Genomic DNA, 13,218 nt, shown 5'->3' with positions numbered 1-13,218 from the left:
TGGTCAATTAAAAGGATTAATCCCCATCTCCCTCTTCCTATGGTCCTCTCAGCCCTTTCCATCAGGCCCAGACTGGTGGCAAATTGGGCCTGCAATGTGCGAGTTTCCGGGCAAAAACAGGAGAGTTCCCTGTTATGGCGGACACCAGCTGAAAACACATGACCTCATGGTGCAGGAGCATTGAAATGTAAGGTGCAGCTCTTTTTTTGTGCATTAATTACATTAATTAAAAATGGCATTTGTATCTATATTTATATAGAAGTACAACCATCCATTGCAGGAAAATCCCAATCAACAATTTATATGCTTTTATTACAGAATTTACACCTAGAAGGTAATTTTCTGTGCTGTGTGCCTGCGAATCTTTTCCGTCAGCTGCAGCACCTTGTGTGATTGGATCTGCGACACAACCATATTACCGCTCTGCAGAAGCCAGAAACTCCCTCCATGGCAGCCATTTTAGCCCATTTTTTTAGCCAAAGCCCCTGGAAGTCATGACCAAGTCCTCCATCTGACATATAAAGCCAACTTTCTTAAGCCACACAGAGACAGGGGGAGGTTGAGCCTGCCTCCAGAAGCAAGGGATGGTAGCCTTGGCTGCGGTAATAAAATGGATGGCAAGTGACCTCTTGTAAGAGCCCATGCTAGAGGGAGTGTAATGTAATAGCATTGTCTCGGGGGTGGCCTGGAAGGGTCGTCTACTGCCCGTATCACCGCAGCCACAGCCGCCCACAGAGGCTGCACTAGCGGACAGTGCTACCATAAATGCATGTAGGTACCCACATCGGCCTCACATCTCCAGCAGGATGGGGAAACCTGTGGGAGGAAGTGATGCAGGTCAGCGGGCACCCTATACCACCTTTTTCTTCTCTTTTTACCCCTTAAGTCGTCCTAAGGGCACTTCCGGTTGAGCTTGGTAAGTGTAAAAAAAGAAAAAGTATATCCCTTTGCTTACATTATGCTGTGAATGTTGGCAAGAAATCTGATGACACCAGTTCAATGAGTTGAGTAAGCATGAGCTTCTTTATTCAAGTGCGCACAGGGGAGAGTCCAGTTCGCAGACTTCTCTCCCCCTCCTTAATTTTCTAACAATATATAGGCAAAGAAGCGCAAACAGTTATTAGCATATTGTCTAGCCATCTGTTGGTATATTTACTTTAATTTGCTGACACACACAGTTTAAAAAGGTCAAGAAAAAATAGCCCCCCCAGACATGTGAAATCTTTACTTACAAAAGGTCAAGAAAGGGACAACTTGTCCTTTGTCGTGGTGGACTCTGATTCTTTTGCAACAAGGCACGAAAATATACCATACGTACACATTCTTCCAAGACACAAACAAGACATAAGTAAACTAAGAAATTAGGTAGACAGGTGATTGTAGTGTTATCTTATCTGCTATCAGCAGAATAAGCGATGAGGTAAAGATCATTGTGCTGACATCCAGAATCAGCAAAATTCTTCAACTTCCACAATGCCATGTATTACATTTAGATTGGAATACATTTAATATTTACTATGTCATTTAATTTTTAGAAATGAGTTTATAAAAAAGTTGTGACTTGACATAATCTCTAGCTTTCGTGTTAACTAATCAGACTAAACTAAAGACTGAAGCCCTTGCATGCCAACGATCGCAAAACAACTCAATTATAAGCTAGCATTTTCATGAAGACATGCAAGTTGAATATAACATGTATGCCCTCACCTGAAACTCACAAAATGTAGGGTGAAAATCAACCTCCCTGGCATTAAATAATAATAAAAAATAATAAATGAAAAAGAAAGACCACTTATTAACCAAAGGGGAACCAACTACAGCATCTATTTCCTTATATTGTGCAGAGGGGAGTGGAGGTATTTAAATCAACCTCGGGGTGTATTGCTAAGAGAGATAGAGGCATATAAATTTACTCTAGGGGAGGCACAGACTCCAAACCATGACACTCCCTTAACCTCATCTCGTTCCTAATTGAATAGGTTGTTAAAATTGGGCATTTAATTTGTGTTGACCCCCCATCCCACTGAGAACAGGATGAGGATGAGAGGGAGACATGTTTTATACCCAATCCTTCAGAGCAGGTGAGGGGAAGTATATTTGTGCACACGGAGTCAGGGAAGAAGGGAACAAGTGTCACTTTCCCTTTCCTTGGTTAATAATGGGTCTTGGAACCTCAGTTTTTTGTTTATTCGTTTACAAAAAATACTGTGCAGGGGAGGAGAGTGGACTATTTTTTCATAATTTTTGACATGCACTGGAAACAGTAGAGCAGAGTCCAAGATTGCTTTTTAATAGAGTAGATGGGTTGGCCTCCCTTCACATGGGGGAGCCTGAGAGTAGAGCCCTGCATGGGACTGTTTTTTTTAATCCTGTCCGCTCTGTTTTTCACACCTACCTATATTTTGTGTACATAGACTTGCATGAGCAATGCCATAAAGAACTTTACTCTGTTAAATAAGCTATTGCCGCTAGACTATATAATAGCCTATATTTTTAATTGTTGAAAATGCCAGTATCAGTTTATTGCTGCACTACTCTGTAACACCCGCCATAACTAACAATACACTGTGTTGCACATTTTTGCTAAACTAATTTAAATTTCAATAAAACCACTCCTAGATCTTTGCAAATTCCATTTGCTGGAACATTACAGTTGATGGCTGCATTTTTCCCATTTGCTGCACGATTAGCCATCAAGATTAATTGCAGCCATTTTCTGAGCAGCTGAGCATGAATATTTGGTAATGCATTCTGGCAACTGTATTTCTCTGCACATAACTTCACTCATAGCCAGTTGTCCAAATTAATATCCTACCGTCACAGTGTAATAATATTATCTCTTCTTGCATCATTAAGAAAATCTACTACTGGAAGATGAAATGTAAATGAACTCCTTCACACCTAGATGGACTGATTGAACGGGTTGGCGTTTACTGATTTTTAGTGGATTTGTATTTTCACTACTGCTGAATTGAACACTTTTGCAACTAAATGCCGCATAATACTGTTGGCTGCCCAAAACCTTGCCAGACATGATTCTTTAACCAGTTCCTTACAAAGACAAAGCAAGCCTACCCTTTGGACATATCAGCACATCCATCCTATACAGGGCTGCACGCTGATGCACACTAGAGTGTTGGTAAAATGGTTTGCTTATAAGTGCTCAAGTGGCATATGAAATTTTTGATTTTTCATGCGACAAAGCCACACATAGAGCACCAGTTACTGACCCAATATCTGACATGTCAAGTGTCACGTTCGATGACAAAGATGCCCAGGTTCCACCACATAAAATGACGTGTATGGAACTCTTGGCATCACATGCCAGAAAACCAGTTCATGTTTTCATCTTTTTTTCCCAGATTCTTTTTTTGAACTTTTTGTGGTTCACACCAATATTTATCCTTCCCAATGTCTTGCAGCTGACCAAGGGTCAAGACGTCAAGCCTGGCTCTCTACTGACCCGTTTGAAAGTTTGTGCTTCAACCCCAATGATGGCTATCATTTCCAAAATCATCTTTGAATTCCCTCAACGTATTAGCATTTACTAATTCTGATTGCAGGCTGTTCCACTTATATACTACCTTCTCTCAAACCTTTGACCATAATATCATAGAAATGAGGCTGTTGTTTTCTTTTCCACAGGTGATATATCTACACTCAAAGCTTTAAACTTGAGAGACTGCCCACTGGATTTCCCCCCAGAAAGCATTGTGCACAAAGGACTTGAGTCAATTTTATAATTTCTCCGAAATGCAAGGGGCAGAAATGACTTTCCTTCAGAACCTGAAGAAACAAGTACGTACATGTTGGATTTTACCTCTCCCATTACCAATTCATTTTTTATTGATTACAGTTTATAAGAACTGCTCTTAGTATACTCATACCTAGGAACTTCCCAGGGTAGGCTAAGTGGAGCTCTCTGGGAGAGTGGCTTCCTGAGGGGGCTGTGCTAGTCATGCATGGAGGTGGTGCTAGCTACTCATGAGAGCAGGGCTAGCCACAAGCTACCATCAGTGTCCTGAGAGGAGTGGGCGTGACTAAATGTCACGCCCCTTCCCAGAGAAAGAAGATGCTCTTCACCTGGCGAGTCTCTGGGTATCCTTATGCTTTAGTGAATAAACTATTTAGGGAAAGGATACATGTTATCTACTTAATACGATCTGCATATATTTTGTCTCTGCAAAGTGTAGTTCATAATTAATCACATATTGTACTTAAGGCATTATGATACAAATGCATAAAAATCTTTAAATTAGGTCAGCATGTACTATTCCTTTGAAAATAGTGTTTGAAATATATTTGAAAAATGCAAATATCACAGATTTGTATTTTTTAAGGGACAGTTTATACTAGCAGGAGATACAGAGAACATTGTAAGGAAGTACAGGAAATAGTCAGAGAAATGCTTATTGCCTTGTAGCGTCTGGCAGCAGCAGAATTTCATTATTGAGTTTAATATGACATTAGTCATAGATTAGAATAACTTTTAAAGAATTGATGATGACCAGAGATGTGCTGGAGGGCTTTTAACAGTGTCTTGATGTGATTACTGAGTCCTCTCTGGCCTAGCTTTGTAATGAAAACCTGCCCATCTTTAATGTACTGAGACACTGTCTACGATTGCCCTTGCAGACTTGTATCGTTGTTCCGGACAGAAGATTGCATTCTTGGGTAAACAAACTAACACTTGTGCAACCATCAATCAAAGATGGAATATATTTTTTAACTAATCTTGAGATGAAATATACCGTTTTTCTATTTTCTAGCGCCTGTATTTTTGTACTTTCCAGCATTTTTTTTGTATTTTCCTGGGCCTGTATCTTTGTGTCTTCCATAACCTGTACCTTTGTATTTTCCAGTGGCTGTATCTTTGTGTCTTCCATAACCTGTTCCTTTGTATTTTCTAGTGCCTGTATCTTTGTATTTTCTAGCGCCTTTATCTTTATGGATAAAGTGTTTCTCCTTTTCACCTGGGTTCAGCAGTAAATACACCAGCTTTCAATGTTGTATTGGTATATTAGACAGCAGGGTTTATCCATAATGTATAGGGTTGTTCATAGCAACCACATTCTCCTATACAGAGAAGGGTAGCAGCATTGAAGCCTGACGCCCTCTGATCAGGCTCCTTGTAGCACAACTGTTTATCGGGCCAGTTAAAAGGGGAATCACCGATCACCCCAGCTGACCCACTGATACTATGGAGGACTGTGCTGCATATGATGTCATATCTCAGCGCTCAACTTTAAGGAAGGCAACAAGAGGTAGAGGGGGTGCCTGGTGGCACTGCCGTGGGCTAGACCTAGGGTGGCACCAAAGATAGATCTACCACTAAGGCTGTTATAAAAACTGGAAATAAAGTAACTGGGCAGCTGGACAGAGTTAATGACCTACCTGCTGTCCCTATTAAAAGTAAGCCCTAGGTGTAGTTAGGAAATCGATCCTGATGGTACCTGGGCCAAAAGGGCTGAATGAAAGCGGATTTGAAAAGTTTTGTATCTTCAATGTTTTAAACATTACCAATTATGAAAAATATATTTTTAAAAGAGCATTTGTCATGTACATTGTCACTCAGATGTTTATTATATTTTTGGGGGTTTTTTTGTATTTTGTATTTGTTCTTTAAGTGACAATACCCCCATTGCTAATTGATTACACCAAGTGAAAAAAGAGTAAGTTTTTTTTACTGTAGACTTCCTTTGTGTGCATCCAATTACAATAACATTTTATTTGGTGTAAAATGCAAAGAATATGCTATTTTGGTACCCATTTATTATTATGTAGGATACAGTTGGGGTTTTAACTTTTATCTACAAATTCCACAATCTGCTCATTTGACATCTGCGGTATAAAGCATCTACAGTTCCATTTTGTCACCATGAACATGCACTGAAGACGTTTTAAGATCTTTTATGGTTAATCATATGATATCAAAACATCTGTATCTACAACATGCCAACGTATGCACACATGAACACATACAAACTCCAATATATATCTGTGTTAAGCCCATTGCTACAGTGGCTGTTCCTTAGTCAAGAAAGTCTAAATAAACATTAATAACACTTTTGATTTATTAATTTTGTCAGCGATACCACTTGTTGAAAAGTTGAAGCTTAATGAGCTAAAATCCAGCCTGGAAATAACAGAATGTGAAACCGATGTAGAAAGGATGCATTTTGAGATGCTAAAAAATAAAATCAAACAGAAGGAAATGGAGGAAATGGTCCAAGATGACACCTTTTGCCTTCCACCCATTCACCGAAGGACTCGTAGCCAGAATAGGAAAGAGATAGTAACATAGTAACATAGTTCATAAGGTTGAAAAAAGACCAAAGTCCATCAAGTTCAACCTATATACATATTGTGTCCCTACTGTGTTGATCCAGAGGAAGGCAAAAAACCCTTATGAAGCAGATGCCAATTGCCCCATACCAGGGGGAAAATTCCTTCCCGACTCCAAATATGGCAATCAGAATAAATCCCTGGATCAACGTTCTGTCCCTATTAATCTAATATCCATAACTTGTAATATTATTGCTTTCAAGAAACACGTCCAGGCTCCTTTTAAACTCTTTTATTGAGTTTACCATTACCACTTCCTCTGGCAGAGAGTTCCATAGTCTCACCGCTCTTACTGTAAAGAACCCCCGTCTGTGCTGGTGTAGAAACCTTCTTTCCTCCAGCCGTAGAGGATGTCCCCTTGTTATAGATACAGTCCTGGGTATAAATAGGTCCTGGGAGTGATCTCTGTACTGCCCCCTTATATATTTATACATAGTTATTAAGTCCCCCCTAAGCCGTCTTGTTTCCAAACTAAATAACCCTAATTCTGATAATCTTTCTGGGTACTGTAGTCCTCCCATTCCCCTTATTACTCTGGTTGCCCGTCTTTGAACCCTCTCCAGCTCCACTATATCTTTCTTGTACACTGGTGCCCAGTACTGTACACAGTATTCCATGTGTGGTCTGACTAGTGACCTGTACAATAGTAGAATTATTTCCTTGTCGTGGGCATCTATGCCCCTTTTGATGCACCCCATGATTTTATTTGCCTTAGCAGCAGCTGTCTGACACTGGTCGCTACAGGTAAATTTACTGTTAACCAAGACTCCTAAGTCCTTTTCCATGTCAGTCGTCCCCAGTGTTTTCCCATTTAATACATATTCCCAGCCTGGATTTTTCTTCCCCATGTGCATAACCTTACATTTATTTGTGTTGAACCTCATCTGCCACATCCCAGCCCAAGCCTCCAACCTATGCAGATCCATTTGTAATCGTGCACTGTCCTCTATTGTGTTAACCACGTTACAGAGCTTAGTATCGTCTGCAAAGATTGATACTTTACTATACAATCCCTCTACAAGGTCATTAATAAATATATTAAAACGAATAGGACCCAAAACTGACCCCTGTGGTACCCCACTAGTAACAGTCACCCACTCAGAGTATGTACCATTAATAACCACCCTCTGTTTCCTATCACTGAGCCAGTTACTTACCCACATACACACATTCTCCCCCAGCCCAAGCATTCTCATTTTATGTACCAGCCTTTTATGTGGCACCGTATCAAATGCTTTGGAAAAATCAAGATATATGACATCCAGCGATTCACCCCGATCCAGTCTTGAGCTCACCTCCTCATAAAAGCTGATCAGGTTAGTTTGACAGGACCGATCCCTTGTAAACCCATGCTGATATGGAGTCATACATTTATTTTCAATGAGATTCTCCAAAATAGCATCTCGTAGGAAACCCTCAAACAGTTTACATACAACAGAAGTTAAACTAACAGGCCTATAATTCCCCGGGTCACTTTTTGTCCCCTTTTTGAATATTGGCACAACATTTGCTATGCGCCAGTCCTGGGGAACAGACCCTGTCACTATAGAGTCCTTGAATATTATAAATAGGGGTCTGTCTATTACATTACTTAACTCCCTTAGAACTCGGGGGTGAATGCCATCTGGACCTGGTGATTTGTCTATTTTGAATTTTTTTAGGCGGCACTGCACTTCTTCCTGGGTTAGACAGGCGACATGTACTGGGGCATTTATCTCATCCTGCTGTGTATTACCTGGCATTTCATTTTCCTCTGTGAATACAGCAGAGAAGAATATATTTAATAGATTAGCTTTTTCCTGATCCCCATCTATAACTTCTCCTTCATTACTTTTTAAGGGGCCAGCGCTTTACTATTTATATAGTTAAAGAAGATTTTGGGGTTTATTTTACTCTCTTTGGCAATGAGTCTTTCTGTCTCCACTTTTGCTGCTTTTATCTGATTTTTACATATTTTATTTTTTTCCCGATAGCGTCTTAGTGCTTCCTCACTGCCTTCCTGTTTTAGTAGCTTAAATGCCTTTTTTTGCCATTTATTGCCACCTTTTCATTTTTATTTATCCACATTGGTTTTCTCTTGTTCCTGACTCTTTTATTCCCATACGGTATGTACTTTTCACAGTGAGAATTTAAGATATTTTTAAAAATCTCCCATTTAGTGTCTGTGCTTTTGTTTTTGAGAACATTTTCCCAATTTACAGTGTTAAGGGCTTCTCTTAGTTGATCAAACTTTGCCTTCTTTGTGATCACTATTTCCTAGGTGCCCTCTGACCTGCACATTAGTTACTCTGTCAGGTCTGTTGGTTAATATTAAGTCCAGTAGAGCGCCCCCTCTGGTTGGGTCCTGTACCATTTGGGACAGATAATTATCTTTACTTATAGTCAGAAACCGGTTTCCTTTATGAGATTCACAGGTCTTGGTTTCCCAGTTTATGTCGGGATAGTTAAAGTCCCCCAAAGTGGGAGCTTTATTACCGAGTTAAGGTAAATCAGGTCCCTGACAGTAGGTCCTTTCTATTTTTGCAACCTAAAGATACAGTAAAGTTTTAAAAAAGAACTTAATTAAACAAATTAAGCAAATCATACATATAAACACAGTATGTGACTATTTGGATGGCAGATAAGAGCCGTTCTGGCTATCTAGTCAGCCCATTTTTGCTGATGTAAAGACTCGGACCTTAATCGGCCCTTGATCTTGTCTTACATTCAGGATATCTTTTTGTTTAAGTTGCTCTTATCATATAAAAATATAATGTTTTTACAGTTGTTATCTTAAGATAAGCATATAAAAAAGATAACTAACTTTTCTTCCAATGATCGCTTCTGGTAGCCTGCCTACGCTTTGTCGTCCTTTATCTTCTGTAGCTATTACCGTATTGGCTCGATTATAGGCCGCACCCTAAAAGTTAGGTGGTTTTTTTAAAGAAAAAATTTTCTTAGTAAAATAGATGTGCTGCCACTCCCCCCCCCCCGAGATATGCTGCCACCCTGCCCCCCCCCAGAGACATGCTGCAACTCTGTCGCCCCCTCCCTGAGATATGCTGCCACTCTGCCCCCCCTAGACTTACCAAAGCAGACTCCCGGGTGTCTTGCGGGACCGGCGGAGACATCTACGCAAGACAACTTCCGGTGCCGGCACTTCCACCATGGGCCTTGCTGGCAAGGGAAATTGTTAAACAACCTCCGCTGCCGGAACGTCTGCGCGAAGCGCTTAGACAATCTCCCATACCGGCACTGCCCCTGTGGGAAGTGCTGGCAAGGGAGGCTGTCTCAGCGTATCAGAGAGTAGGATGCAGGTCCCCTGCAGCGCTGCGGGGGATCTGTATCCTAGCCCTGCTGCCTTCCCAGCGCCCGGAACTGCATGTCCCGTGCGTCGGGCGATACGAATTGCACATTCCTGCGCTAGACCCCGAATATAGGCCGCATCCCCCACTTTAATGACTTAAAGTGTGGGGAAAAGTACGGCCTATATTCGGGCAAATGCGGTATTCTGTGGTCAATTGGTCATGCAGAACTGAATGCATTAGCCTTTATTTTTTGTCTAATTTAATCTTGCATGGATAACTCGGGTCGTTGGTAACACATTTCTAATTGCAGGCATATTTGATCCTTATATTACAGGATAACATCTGTATTTACCATTGATAGGCATGTATTAGATCTTTTCCAGGTTCCTAAGGAGTTAAGGAAATCAAAAGAGGAGGTAATAGAAAGGCATTTTGAAGCCATGGGACTCAATGGGGTGTCAACTAAGATGTTATTGAGGTTTCTGTAATGTTGACTGGGAGAGGATGGGGGAGAGAGCACCAAAGGAGGTCCAGGGTTTGGGGAAATATCCCCAGTTGCTAAATAAATGAGAGAGTGAGAGGAGGTGGGAATAGGACTTGTGCGAGCGGAGAGATTGCTAGGAGTGAGGGGAGGTGGGGGAAAGGGAGGAGGTGAAGTTGAAAAGTGCTTGGGATGAGAGAAGGGGAGAAGAAAGTAATCATGGTGCAATACAGATATAGTGTGGGGTTCCGGGTGGCTGGAGAGAGATAATGATTTTACTAACAACAGAGGAAAGAGAAAGGAACAAGAGGATTGTGAACACGGTATGTGAAGGAAAATGATGATGGGAATGGAATGGAGGTGGGGGAAACACAAAAAGCAGTAGGCAGCACTTGACAGTTCGGTGGAATATTGATTGCAGGGAGTCTCCCAGGCCTTCTCTGTCCTTCCTTGTTGTCCTCCTTGGTGAACTCCCAGATGGTGGCATTTAGTAAAAATTGACACTTGGATGGAAAGTGGCACATTCATTAAGATTTAAAAAATAGGGTACTTAACCTTAGGGGGCAGCGGCAGCTGCTCTCCTCCACTGCAGTCCAATCACTTTCCACGGGTTAGCTGCGTGCACACTTTTACATCTTTGAGCCAGGCCATTTCAGTGTGCCCAATAAAACCATATATTTTTGAGAACTAGACACCGCAGAGTATTTTAAATGCTGGTATTTTAACTCTTTGCATGCACACATTTTACCACCAGCATTTTTTCAAAATTTGCAGTAGTATTTTTTTGTGTATTTTTCCCCCCACACACCTACTTTATGTATGAATTTACAGCTCCTGGTATATGCCGCTGTCACACGACACCCCAATATGTGTTCAGCAACATCTCCTGAGTACAGTGATACCCCACATGGGGGAACTAAAAGGCCACATTTGGGACGCGTGCATTTTTCTAACTTGGATAAGTGATGTAGGATACAGTGACGTGATATTACACCCCGCGTGATGAGCCCGGTGAGAAGAGATTTATGCCAGCAGAACAGTATCCTAGAAGCAGATACATACCTCCACCTTCATGCCACTTCACGGGTTGTATTTTGATAAATAAGGTGTATGAGTTTCTATGGGTAATGTAATAGTTGCCATCAAGTTGAAGTTATTATTGGTTTAGTAAAAAAAAAAAAAGGGTACGTTATTAAAAAAATATATAATAAGGTATCGGAACGGTCTTACTTACATTCCTTCCGTCATCGCGGCCGCTGTAATCAGTCGTTTTAAGTAACAGTGATTTTGAACACAGGTGCAGATCTAAGATGCTGGCGTGCAAGCAGTTCTTCAGACGAGGGTACCGGTTTCCATGCAGTCTGCTTCTCCAGACGTGTTTTTTTTTTTTTTTTGGTCCGTTCACATCCAACCCTTATGTTTGTATTATATCGGAAGGTTTAAAGCCACCAAGTGGTGTAGACAATTTGTGTTTTTATCATTATTTACCCACAACAACCTGTTTAATTATTTAAATAAGCGAGAGGTACGGGGAACATTTGAAGGGAATACAGCAATGTGTTGCCCACAAAGTATTAGAATCGGATATTGTGTAAGTGAGATTCCAACTACAAGAAGTGCATCATAGCATAGTATGGAACATAAGGAAATGCGAGTAAAATTAATGGGTCACCAACAATGGTCACTCGTAGTAATTTGAGGCTAGCATAAATCTATGTAAAGCGGAACACAAAGTTACAATTGACCAGGGAATTTGCTCATTTGAAATATATCCATTTCTGACAAGGCACTGAATCTCTCTATTATCTTTCCGACCAGAGAAACTTGAATACATTTGAAGATCAAAAGGAGGACTGTGCTGACCCGAGTGCTCTGTGTGGAAAAACAAAACTGACGTCAAATTACGAAAAGCCCAAAGTGCTTACTTTGCATCAAACCCAATCCGTGGCTACTCGATTAGGAAGTCATATTTATTGAGGAGTCTGTTTAAATTATACGTGGAACATTATGCACTAAAGAAGTTAAACGAATCGTGGCAGATGTTTGGATTTCAGTTATGTAGCCTACTTTAGTGATCACTCATAGAAGTCATTACCCCCCGAGCAAATAAATTGGATAATTTATGGTATTTCAGAAATCACTACTTGTGAAATGTCTGTGTGATTTTGCAACATATACTTCATTGCAGATTTCCATGGGATAATGATTAATAGTATCCTATTACAGTGGGAAGGTAGGCGTGTATACTAGGGCATTACTCATAGGATTTCATCCATGTAGTTTACAGCTACCCGCTTCCTTTCCGGTATACTATGGTGGTGGAGTATTCAGGAGAAATTTTTTTTTTGCACATTTTAACTACCTTGGATGCTTTATAAATATCCACAGTGACACAGGTTACTTCAAAAGGTTTTAGCAATAATTGAGGGGAAAACAGACCAAGGACTGTTTAAGGTCTGAGTCTCTACATCGCATGGCATGGGAAGTTTTCTATGGCCGCTGGTTAGATCCAACCGTACGGATTTGTTCCGGCGAATGCAGTAAGTTGTTTGTGGATCAAACTTTACCCAGAATGTTTACCATTTGCAAGGATGACATTAAGCACAGAGTAGAGACTTTGGGGAAGGATTCACACACATTCAATTTATTGCATACTTAGTGCATGCCTTCATCAAGCACATTTCTGTGTTACACGATTTGCTCAACCCCCCCAAAACACATATCTACAATACATGGTTTACGTTCCAGTAGAGACTGCTCCATTTAACAATGTAAAAAGTCATCCTACTAGTTTAAATTAATAGATTTTAAATCTTACTGGGAAGGACATGTAAATCTTTATCAGGGAACTGTATAAAATCTGACGACTTATGAATTCAGTCCAACCGGCACACCTAGTGAGACATACGAACCTGTCAAGTGGATCTATTTTGGGCCAAGTGCCAACGCTCAGGGATTTTACTGAGCACGCCGAGTATTTATGATACTCAACTGATTAGTCAGGTGCAAGCAAAAAAAAAAAAAAAAAGTGAATCTTTGGACGCAAAAATAGGAAAAAAAATTTGAACCGGAGATTAATTTAAAATGATAACCGTTACAGTAGAT

Source organism: Spea bombifrons, chromosome 11 (genome assembly GCF_027358695.1).
Source record: "Spea bombifrons isolate aSpeBom1 chromosome 11, aSpeBom1.2.pri, whole genome shotgun sequence".
NCBI classification, from domain to species: domain Eukaryota; kingdom Metazoa; phylum Chordata; class Amphibia; order Anura; family Pelobatidae; genus Spea; species Spea bombifrons.
Note: the sequence above shows the minus strand (reverse complement) of the source record.